Source organism: Homarus americanus, unplaced genomic scaffold, assembly GCF_018991925.1.
Source record: "Homarus americanus isolate GMGI-L3 unplaced genomic scaffold, GMGI_Hamer_2.0 scaffold164, whole genome shotgun sequence".
Classification (NCBI taxonomy): domain Eukaryota; kingdom Metazoa; phylum Arthropoda; class Malacostraca; order Decapoda; family Nephropidae; genus Homarus; species Homarus americanus.
The window spans coordinates 1-12620 of NW_024756945.1; the positions used below are offsets into that span (position 1 = coordinate 1).

The following is a 12620-nucleotide window of genomic DNA, read 5'->3' on the forward strand; positions in this document are numbered from 1 at the left end:
AAAGCTAACCGAATCAGTATAGCTTTTCCTCCTCATTAGCATAAAATTTGCATGTCACTCCAAGCTAACTTTTTCATTATAGCTTTTCCTCCTCATTACCATAAAAATTTGCATGAAACTTTCCTCAATTCTTTTAGGTTAAAAAGCTAACTTGTTCATTGCTCGTTATTCTGACTTCGTCTCTCTTAACCTCTCTTTAACCTAGCTGAGTTAATTAGCTTTCTCCACTACCCTTAATTACTCACCTGTTTATGCTAGGTAACTAAACTGTAACACACCTTTAGGGAAAATAAGGAATTTCTTCTAACGTGATTAAGGTGTAATATAATTGAGATTTTTTTAACTTAGCTCTTTGATTATTTTTGTTTTTAATATAATTAACCTGTATTATAGGAGGAATGAGTCTTAGATAATTATAGTTAAATAGATTATAATATTTTAGTCAGCGTATAATTGGTTGTAACGTGAGATTTCATTTGAGAGATTATTCTTGTGTAAAGTATTAGTGTGTGTGTGTGTGTGTGTGTGTGTGTGTGTGTGTGTGTGTGTGCATGGGTGGTGTGTTCTGTGTGTGATCACCACAGGAGAGTGTACAGGTGTGTCTCATGACCTGTGTGTGTGTGTGTGTGTGTGTGTGTGCACCCACAGGAGGAGTGTGTGTGTCTCATGACCTGTGTGTGTGTGTGTGTCATACAGGAGGAGGTACAGGTGTGTCTCGACCTGTGTGTGTGTGTGTGTGTGTGTGTGTGTGTGCATCACCCACAGGAGGAGGTACAGGTGTGTTCCGTGTGTGTGTGCATCCCACAGGAGGAGTGTACAGGTGTGCCATGACCTGTGTGTGTGTGTGTGATCACCTACAGAGGAGGTACAGGTGTCACGTGTGTGTGTGCATCACACAGGAGGTGTACAGGTGTGTCTCATGACACAAACAGTCTGTGTGTGTGTGTGTGTGCACAACAGAGCGTGTTTGTGTGCATCACAGGAGGAGGTGCAGGTGTGTACCTGTGTGTGTGTGTGTGTGTGCATCACCTGGGAGGAGTGTACAGGTGTGTCTCATGACCTGTGTGTTGGAGTGTGCTGTGTGTGTGTGCATCACCACAGGAGAGTGTACAGGTGTGTCTCATGACCTTGTGTGTGTGTGTGTGTGTGCATCACCTACAGGAGGAGGTACAGGTGTTTTATGACTGTGTGTGTGTGTGTGTGTGTGTGTGTGTGCATCACCTACAGGAGGAGGTACAGGTGTGTTCCTGACCTGTGTGTGTGCTCACACAGAGGAGTGTACAGGTGTCTCATGATCTGTGTGTGTGTGTGTGTGCATCACCCACAGGAGGAGGTACAGGTGTGTCTCATGACCTGTGTGTGTGTGTGTGTGTGCACCACAGGAGGAGTGTACAGTGTGTCTCATGACCTGTGTGTGTGTGTGTGTGTGTGACACCCAAGGGCATCACCCAGGAGGTACAGGTGTTCCATGACCTGGGTGTGCATCACCTACAGGAGAGTGTACAGGTGTGTCTCATGACCTGTGTGTGTGTGTGTGTGTGCATCACCCACAGGAGGAGTGCAGGTGTGTTCACATCTGTGTGTGTGTGTGTGTGTGTGCATCACCTACAGGAGGAGTGTACAGGTGTCTCTCGACCTGTGTGTGTGTTGTGCATCACCCACAGGAGGAGTGTACAGGTGTGTCTCATGACCTGTGTGTGTGTGTGTGTGTGGCATCACCAGAGGAGTGTAGGTGTTTCAGACCTGTGTGTGTGTGCATCACCTACAGGAGGAGGTGACAGGTGTGTCTCTCATGACCTGTGTGTGTGTGTGTGTGCATCACCACAGGAGGAGTGCAGGTGCCCATGACCTGTGTGTGTGTGTGTGCATCACACAGGAGGAGGTGTGTCTCATGACCTGTGTGTGTGTGTGTGCATCACCTACAGGAGGAGGTACAGGTGTGTCTCATGACCTGTGTGTGCATCACCACAGGAGGAGTGCAGGTGTGTTCAGCTGTGTGTGTGTGTGCATCACTACAGAGTGTACAGGTGTGTCTCATGACCTGTGTGATCACTAGGGAGGTCAGGTGTGCCGTGTATACCAAGGAGTGTACAGGTGTGTCTTGTGTGCATCACCTACAGAGGAGTACAGGTGTGTCTCATGACCTGTGTGTGTGTGTGCATCAGTGTCACACAGGAGAGTGTGTTATGTGTGTGTGCATCCCCGGTGTGTGTGTGTGTGCATCCCACAGGAGGAGTGTACAGGTGTGTCTCATGACCTGTGTGTGTGTGTGTGTGCATCACCTACAGGAGGAGACAGGTGTGTTCTCATGACCTGTGTGTGTGTGTGTGTGTGTGCATCACCTACAGGAGTGTACAGGTGTGTCTCATGACCTGTGTGTGTGTGTGTGTGCACTCACAGGAGGAGTGTACAGGTGTGTCTCATGACCTGTGTGTGTGTGTGTGTGTGTGCATCACCCACAGGAGAGTGTACAGGTGTGTCTCATGACCTGTGTGTGTGTGTGCATCACCTACAGGAGGAGTGTACAGGTGTGTTCATGACCGTGTGTGTGTGTGTGTGCATCACCCACAGGAGAGGGTGATGCGTGTGTGCATCACACAGGAGGAGTGTACAGGTGTGTCTCATGACCGTGTGTGTGTGTGCATCACCTACAGGAGGAGTGTACAGGTGTGTCTCATGACCTGTGTGTGTGTGTGTGTCACTCACAGGAGGAGTGTACAGGTGTGTCTCATGACCTGTGTGTGTGTGTGTGTGTGTGCATCACCCACAGGAGGAGTGTACAGGTGTGTCTCCACCTGTGTGTGTGTGTGTGTGTGCATCACCTACAGGAGGAGTGTACAGGTGTTCTCATGACCTGTGTGTGTGTGTGTGTGCATCACCTACAGGAGGAGTGTACAGGTGTGTCTCATGACCTGTGTGTGTGTGTGCATCACCTACAGGGGAGTGTACAGGTGTGTTCTCATGACTGTGTGTGTGTGTGCATCACCTACAGGAGGGGTTACAGGTGTCTCATGACCTGTGTGTGTGTGTGTGTGTGCATCACCTACAGGGGAGTGTACAGGTGTGTCTCATGACCTGTGTGTGTGTGTGCATCACCTACAGGGAGTGTACAGGTGTGTCTCATGACCTGTGTGTGTGTGTGTGTGTGTGCATCACCTACAGGAGGAGTGTACAGGTGTGTCTCATGACCTGTGTGTGTGTGTGTGTGTGCATCACCTACAGGAGGAGTGTACAGGTGTGTCTCATGACCTGTGTGTGTGTGTGTGTGTGTGCATCACCTACAGAGTGTACAGGTGTGTCTCCATGACCTGTGTGTGTGTGTGTGTGTGCATCACCTGGGAGGAGTGTACAGGTGTGTCTCATGACCTGTGTGTGTGTGTGCATCACCTACAGGAGGAGTGTGGTGTGTTCATGACCTGTGTGTGTGTGTGTGTGTATCACCTACAGGAGAGTGTACAGGTGTGTCTCATGACCTGTGTGTGTGTGTGTGTGTGCATCACCTACAGGAGGAGTGTACAGGTGTGTCTCATGACCTGTGTGTGTGTGTGTGTGCATCACCTACAGGAGGAGTGTACAGGTGTGTCTCATGACCTGTGTGTGTGTGTGTGTGCATCACCTACAGGAGGAGTGTACAGGTGTGTCTCATGACCTGTGTGTGTGTGTGTGTGCATCACCTACAGGAGGAGTGTACAGGTGTGTCTCATGACCTGTGTGTGTGTGTGTGCATCACCCAGGAGGAGGTGTTCTGACCTGTGTGTTGTGTGCATCACCTACAGGAGGGAGTGTACAGGTGTGTCTCATGACCTGTGTGTGTGTGTGTGCATCACCTACAGGAGGAGTGTAAGGTGTGTCTCATGACCTGTGTGTGTGTGTGTGTGTACACCTACAGGAGGAGTGTACAGGTGTGTCTCATGACCTGTGTGTGTGTGTGTGCATCACCTACAGGAGGAGTGTACAGGTGTGTCTCGACCTGTGTGTGTGTGTGTGTGCATCACCTACAGGAGGGAGTGTACAGGTGTGTCTCATGACCTGTGTGTGTGTGTGTGTGCATCACCTACAGGAGGAGTGTACAGGTGTCTCATGACCTGTGTGTGTGTGTGTGTGCATCACCTACAGGAGAGTGTACAGGTGTGTCTCATGACCTGTGTGTGTGTGTGTGTGCATCACCTACAGGAGGAGTGTACAGGTGTGTCTCATGACCTGTGTGTGTGTGTGTGTGTGTGCATCACCTACAGGAGGAGTGTACAGGTGTGTCTCATGACCTGTGTGTGTGTGTGTGCATCACCTACAGGAGGAGTGTACAGGTGTGTCTCATGACCTGTGTGTGTGTGTGTGTGTGCATCACCTACAGGAGGGAGTGTACAGGTGTGTCTCATGACCTGTGTGTGTGTGTGCATCACCTACAGGGGGAGTGTACAGGTGTGTCTCATGACCTGTGTGTGTGTGTATCACCTACAGGAGGTGTACAGTGTGTCTCATGACCTGTGTGTGTGTGTGTGTGTGCATCACAGGGGAGTGTACAGGTGTGCCTGACTGTGTGTGTGTGTGTGTGTGCATCACCTACAGGAGGAGTGTACAGGTGTGTCTCATGACCTGTGTGTGTGTGTGTGTGCATCACCTACAGGAGGAGTGTACAGGTGTGTCTCATGACCTGTGTGTGTGTGTGTGCATCACCTACAGGGGAGTGTACAGGTGTGTCTCATGACCTGTGTGTGTGTGTGTGTGTGTGCATCACCTACAGGGGAGTGTACAGGTGTGTCTCATGACCTGTGTGTGTGTGCATCACCTACAGGAAGTGTACAGGTGTCTCATGACCTGTGTGTGTGTGTGTGTGCATCACCTACAGAGGTGTACAGGTGTGTCTCATGACCTGTGTGTGTGTGTGCATCACCTACAGGGGAGTGTACAGGTGTGTCTCATGACCTGTGTGTGTGTGTGTGTGTGCATCACCTACAGAAGTGTACAGGTGTGTCTCATGACCTGTGTGTGTGTGTGTGTGTGTGCATCACCTACAGGAGGTGTACAGGTGTGTCTCATGACCTGTGTGTGTGTGTGTGCATCACCTACAGGGGAGTGTACAGGTGTGTCTCATGACCTGTGTGTGTGTGTGTGTGTGTGCATCACCTACAGGAGGAGTGTACAGGTGTGTCTCATGACCTGTGTGTGTGTGTGCATCACCTACAGGAGAGTGTACAGGTGTCTCATGACCTGTGTGTGTGTGTGTGTGCATCACCTACAGGGGAGTGTACAGGTGTGTCTCATGACCTGTGTGTGTGTGTGCATCACCTACAGGAGGAGTGTACAGGTGTCTCATGACCTGTGTGTGTGTGTGTGCATCACCTACAGAGTGTACAGGTGTGTCTCATGACCTGTGTGTGTGTGTGTGTGTGCATCACCTACAGGGGAGTGTACAGGTGTGTCTCATGACCTGTGTGTGTGTGTGCATCACCTACAGGAGGGTACAGGTGTGTCTCATGACCTGTGTGTGTGTGTGCATCACCTACAGGAGGAGTGTACAGGTGTGTCTCATGACCTGTGTTGTGTGTGTGTGTGCATCACCTACAGGAGGGTGTACAGGTGTGTCTCATGACCTGTGTGTGTGTGTGTGTGTGTGCATCACCTACAGGAGGAGTGTACAGGTGTGTCTCATGACCTGTGTGTGTGTGTGTGCATCACCTACAGGAGGTGTACAGGTGTCTCACTGACCTGTGTGTGTGTGTGTGCATCACCTACAGGGGAGTGTACAGGTGTGTCTCATGACCGTGTGTGTGTGTGTGTGTGTGTGCATCACCTACAGGAGGAGTGTACAGGTGTGTCTCATGACCTGTGTGTGTGTGTGTGCATCACCTACAGGAGTGTACAGGTGTGTCTCATGACCTGTGTGTGTGTGTGTGTGCATCACCTACAGGAGGAGTGTACAGGTGTGTCTCATGACCTGTGTGTGTGTGTGTGTGTGCATCACCTACAGGAGGAGTGTACAGGTGTGTCTCATGACCTGTGTGTGTGTGTGTGTGCATCACCTACAGGGAGTGTACAGGTGTGTCTCATGACCTGTGTGTGTGTGCATCACCACAGGAGGGTAGGTGTTGACCTGTGTGTGTGTGTGTGTGCATCTGGGAGGTGTACAGGTGTGTCTCATGACCTGTGTGTGTGTGTGTGTGCATCACCTACAGGAGGGTGTACAGGTGTGTCTCATGACCTGTGTGTGTGTGTGTGCATCACCTACAGGAGGAGTGTACAGGTGTGTCTCATGACCTGTTTGTGTGTGTGCATCACCTACAGGAGTGAGGTGTGTCTCTGTGTGTGTGTGTGTGCATCACCTAGGAGGAGTGTAGGTGTGTCTCATGACCTGTGTGTGTGTGTGTGTGCATCACCTACAGGAGGTGTACAGGTGTGTCTCATGACCTGTGTGTGTGTGTGCATCACCTACAGGAGGAGTGTGCTGGCCCGCTGCAGGACTTGGCCCAGAAGATCAACGCTCGGCCCCGCCATGACGACATCATCACCGACGCCATCCTCTCCATGTTCATCCTGGCCGAGGTGGACGTCAACATTCCGGAGCCACAGACGTCCCTCCCCGCCGCCTCCGCCGCCGCTCGTCTCGACTTGCTGGCGCTTGTGGCCGTCCTCTCTGTACACCTGCTCATCCACTGGGCCTCGGTGGCTCCTGCTAGAACAACCTGACGCCGCCAGTGAAGCGCCAAAACAGATGGACTGGAAGAGTGTCACCTGCTACAGTGTGGCGGTGTTCCCCAAGTTGAGTATCCGACGAGGAACTTTTTTGAGACGCACAAAAGACCCAGACTGATTTTTTGGAGACGTGTGAAACATTATAAAAAACAACAAGAACTTTTTTCCTTCTTGGTATATATATATATGTAATCATATATACATATATATATACATAAACATATATATATATTAAAAAATAAGAAAGCAAGTTGTGTCTTGTAGTCAGGCAGTGTTTTAAGAAAATAAATAAAAAGCATATAATATTTTTGATAAGTTCTTTTAGAAGACGTGTTAGTCTGTAATTAAAAAAAAGATGTGACAGTGTATAATATCTCCCCTCTCATCTCCCCTCCCTTCATCTCCCCTCACCGTTCTACCCTCCCCTCCCCACCCCCCTCCCCAACCACCCTTCCTAACCCCTTCCATCCTCCTACCCTGTACTCTCCTCCCCATCTTCACACCTACTCCCTTACTCCCCTACTCCCCTCCCCTCTTCCCCCCTCCCCTCCCCTCCCTCGTTCTTTTTACCATACGCTCTATTTTTTTACCCCCCCTCACCCGGTGTTCACAAGTGCTTTTGAAATAATATTGGTGAGTTGCTTCAGTCAGTCAGGTCAGTAATGTCAGGTCAATAACATTAGTAAGGTCAATAAGGTCGATAGATTAATATTAGCCGCCATTTTGTATGATAGATAATAAAGAGAAAGGCGAAAAGAAAGTGCAATTGGCGAAAAAGAAATGGAAATGGGCGAATAAAAAATCTTAATTGGCGAATAGAAAGTCCAAATTGGCGAAGAAAATTAACGAAAAGGTGTCCAAAAAAATTAACGCCGGGAAGACAAAAACAATACAGGAAAATAACAAGAAATTCGGAGGTTAGGTTAGGTTAGGTTAGGTTAGGTTAGGTTAGGTCAGGAAGAAAAGTTTTAAAGGGAAAAGGTGTTAGAGTGAACGCAAAAACTGTATAATGAACTTACTATAAAAAGCTTTATTTAATCGTATTAAAACTCATACGTGGAAATTGTACTGTCCTGGTGTCTGTCTGTCTGTCTGTCTGTCTGTTTCTCTGTCTGTCTTTTTCTCTGTCTATCTCTCTCTCTCTGTTTTTCTGTCAATTTCTTTGTCTATTTCTCTGTCTATGTCTGTCTGTCTGTCTCTCTACAGGACCTCCTTATATCTAAGAGAGAAAATTTTATCTCAAGACTTAAGTAATGTCGTTTCTCTCTCTTTCTCACAGTCTCTTAACTTTTCTTTAAGTTCATTATCGATAAGTCCTTGTTCCATACCGAGGAGGAGAAGAAGAAGAAGAAGAAGAAGAAGAAGAAGAAGAAGAAGAAGAAGAAGAAGAAGAAAAGAAAGAAAAAAGAAGAGAAGAAAGAAAGAAGAAGAAGAAAGAAGAAGAAAAGAAGAAGAAGAAGAAGAAGAAGAAGAAGAAGAGAAGAAAAGAAGAAGAAAAGAAGAAGAAAGAAGAAGAGAAGAAGAAAGAAGAGAAAAGAAGAGAAGAAGAAGAAGAAGAAAAGAAAAAAGAAGAAGAAGAAAAGAAGAAGAAAAAAGAAAGAAGAGAAGAAGAAGAAGAAGAAGAAGAAGAAGAAGAAGAAGAAGAAGAAAGAAGAAAAGAAGAAGAAGAAGAAGAAGAAAAAACAAGAAGAAAAAACAACAAGAAAATAACAAGAAGAAGAACAACAACAACAACAAGATGAAGAACAAGAAGAAGAGCAAAAACAAGAACAATAGAACAATACGAAAAAGGAGATGAAGCAAGGAAGAAAAAAAGAGAAATGAGACGAAAGAAAGAAAATTGAAAGAACAGAAGGAAAGAAGTAAACAATAACAATGGCTGTTCTATCCTTAACTCACTTACCGTTGTATTCATTCATTCTTTCTCTCTTTATATATATATATATATATATATATATATATATATATATATATATATATATATATATATATATATACATAATAAATATATAAACTATAACAAATATATATTTATAGACATAATATATATATATATATATATATATATATATATATATATATATATATATATATATATATATAATGTATATTATTTTTATCACGTCATTAACATAAATAAACAAACATTTATCCAAGTCTTGTATATAGTGTCCAGTTGTTTTTGTCATTACTGAAAACTAAGTAATAATTTGTTTCCTTAGTCCTCCCTCCTCCTCTACCTCCTCTCCTCCTCTACCTCTACCTCCCTCTACCTCCTCTACCTCCTCTTCTTCCATTCCTCTTCTTCTTCCTTCAACCTCATACCTCTTATTCCTCCTCCTTAACTCCCCTCTCCTCCCCTCAAACCCTCCCCTCACCCTCCTAACATTCCCCTCACCTCCCCTCACCCCCTCCCTCCACCCACCTCCCACCCCCCTCACACACCTCCTCACCCCCCCTCACCCCTCACACCCTCCCCTCCACCCCCTCACCCCCTCCCACCCTCCCCTCACCCCCTCCACATTCCCTCACCCCCCCTCCCCTCAACCCCTCCCCTCCCCTCACCCCACCCCCTCAACCCCTCCACCTCCCTACCCCTCACATCCCCTACACCTCCCTCACCCCTCACCCCCATACTCCCCTCCCCCTCACATCCCCTCCCTCTCCCCTCCCCCTCACCCCCATCCACCCCTCCCCTCACCCCCTCACATTCCCCCTCCCACCCCTCCCCTCACCTCCTCCCCCCTACCCCCTCCCCCCCCCTCCCCTCCCCCCTCCCTCACCCCTCACCCCCTCCCACCCCCCCTCCCACCCCCCTCACCCCCCTCACTCCCTCCCCTCCCACCCCCCTCCATTCCCCCCTCACCCTCCTCTCACCCCCTCACCCCCTCACACCTCCCCTCACCCCCTCCCCCCCCTCCCCACCCCTCCCCATTCCCCCCCTCCCCACCCCCTCCCCTCCCCCTTCCCCCTCCCCTCCACCCCCCTCACCCCTCCCCATTCCCCCCACACCCTCCCTCTCACCCCCTACCCCCCTCACCCCTCCCTCCCCCCCCCCTTACACCTCCCTCCCCCTCACATTCCCCCTCCCACCCTCCCCTCACCCCCCTCCCCACCCCTCCCCCCCTCTCACCCCTCCCCCCCCCTCACCCTCCCTACCCCTACCTACCTCCCTCACCCCCTCACCCCCTCCACCCTCCCTCCCCCCTCCCCCCTCCCACCCTCCCCTCACCCCCTCACACACCCCCTCCCCCCTCCTATCGTGTTTCCTATCTATAATCAATTGTTCCCTCGACTTCAGATACTTGTCGTCTTGATCTTTAATCAACAAAACCAATCGGATTCTCAATGGTTCATGCAGTACTTGTGTAAGGTTTTGCTTTTTCTCGTAACTTAGAGAAAAAAAAATGATAATAATGATTCTAGATAAGATAGAATCAATGGGTTTTTCTCTCTCTTCTCTCTTTCTCTCTCTCGATATTTTGATTTAAACACAAGATACGAGATTCTTAAAATTCCTAAGCTTTTTTAGCCCCCCAACCCCCCAACCCCCAACTCTCTTTAGGGTGAAAGAGGTTAGTAGAACCAGTTACTTACGTTTTTATTGAGTTAAGGGAAAAAATATTATTAACTTACGATATCTTTGAGAATTTTGTTTATGCCCGGGTTAGGAACTGCTGAGGTGAGTGAGTGAGTGAGTGAGTGAGTGAGTGAGTGATGCCTTACCTGTCAGTCCTTCATCGTCTTCACCTGGTCAAGCTGTAGACAGACATTCATCTTAAACTCACCTGTCTAGAGTAACAGAACCGTCTTATGTAAACAAATAAATTCGTCTGTAAAAAAATAAATTCGTGTAAAAAAATAAATTCGTCTGTAAAAAAATAAATTCGTCTGTAAAAAAAATAAATTCGTCCGGAAACAAAGAATTTTTAACTTCATTGGGTCACATGTAAATAAATAAATGAGATGAAATATAAAATCATACAGTCGTTATAAATCCGAGTTATATTTACCAATCCGGACTAACTAATCGGCTACCTATATTATATACACAATTTATATGACCAATTATATATTTACATTACATATATATTTTTATATAAACCGTCTTTTAGTCTCTTATATCAAGTGTATAAAAATTCTGTCTATATCAGGGTTATGAACAATTAGACCAGTTATATATGAAGAGGTTGACTAAGTATACCTTATAGCGAGGTTATGTTGAGTTAGATGACACATTAGGGCTTAAATTACCCAATGATTATTTTCCTCTCTGTAAATCGATTTGTTGTATAGAAAACGGGGTTCGGGTGATAAGTGTCTCTCTCTCTCTCTCTCTCTCTCTCTCTCTCTCTCTCTCTCTCTCTCTCTCTCTCTCTCTCTCTCTCTCTCTCTCTCTCTCTCCTCCAAATTATCAACAATTTGCTCATTACAATCTAATGACTATATATGGGTGACAGTGCTACCAACTCACTCTATGGTGGATATTGTTTAATAAATCTAATTATTTCTTGCCTGTCTCTTGTTGGTAGCACTGGGGCCACCTATTATTATTATTATTATTATTATTATTATTATTATTATTATTATTATTATTATCTAAGCAATGTTATATCAGAAATAATTATATTGATATTATTGATGATTGTAATAACGAATATATTTATAGCAATAATGATGATAATAAACAACAGTAATAATAATAATAATAATAATAACAATAATAATAACAATAATAATAATAATAATAATAATAAACACAAATTTTTTCATACCATGTGTGTCCTCTAACTTTCCTTTTTCCCATTCCTTCATTTCCCCATTTCACCTTCATTTCCCCATTTCCATTGTTTTCATTTCCCCTTCATTTTCCCCATTCCTTCAACTTTCCCATTTCCCTCATTTATTCCTTCATTTCCCCATTCCCCTCATTTTCCCCATTTCCCCTTCATTTTCCCCATTTCCCCTTCATTTTCCCCAAATTTCTCCCTTTCCACGACCCCAGTTTGCCCCCAGAGTGTGAATATTGGCAGAGATGAAGCCACCATCCCTTGAGAATCCCTTGGGGCAATGCTTCTAACCCTGAACGGTCGTCAAGGGGAGTTTACAAGACCTGTTTCCCCTCACCATCACTCAATATTCCAAATTGGGAAGAATGACTGGCACGCATTACAGGAGAGGTGAGATGATGGTGGTTGGTGGGAGAGAAAGTGGGGTGTGAGGTGTGGAGAATGAGAGATAGAAAGGAGAAGAGGAGAGAGAATGTAATAATGTATGTATGTATGTATGTATGTATGTATGTATGTATGTGTGTAAGAATGAGTGTTCATAAAGAGTTTTCATTTGTCATATTACCATAACCATTTCTAAGTCTCTCTCTCTCTCTCTCTCTCTCTCTACTCTCTCTCTCTCTCTCTCTCTCTTATAGTTCGATATATAATACAAAGCTTCCAAGGGGCACTATAAAGCATCTCTCTTAAATTAATTATATATCCTACCTATAATTCACTTCACCCCTATAGGTATATAATTCAGACCAGCGACTTATTATAAGGTTTAAGTATATTATAGATGTGAAAAATTATATAGACTTAGAGATTATATATATATATATATCATAGGACATTTTATAGTTTGTTAATTTGATGCGGTTGTAAAACATAAACTTATTTGGAAATTATATGGAAAAGACAAAATCCGATTGGTAATTTATGATTCAGAAGATGACCAATCACAGAGAAGTTGCAATGTTTCCAACCAATCAGACACCAGGATTTGAGTAACCAGTCTCCACCTCTTCCCGTTTTCTGTAGCTTGTCCAAGTGGTGTGTGTGTGTGTGTGTGTATTATCAGCAGTTCCAATCACCATATATCTCTTTCCATTTAGTAGTAGAGACGAGAAGAAAGAAAAAAAAATAACATTGTTCGTG

General features: G+C 45.9%; 1 long non-coding RNA gene across 1 annotated transcript; it reads right to left on the minus strand.

Moving 5' to 3' along the window:
- Positions 1 to 11054: 11054 nt before the first annotated feature.
- LOC121857330 lies at positions 11055 to 12255 on the minus strand. Its single transcript, XR_006087160.1, has 2 exons — positions 12091 to 12255; positions 11055 to 11094 (listed from the first exon to the last, which is right to left on the minus strand). It is a non-coding gene; the product is annotated as an uncharacterized LOC121857330 (long non-coding RNA).
- Positions 12256 to 12620: the final 365 nt, after the last annotated feature.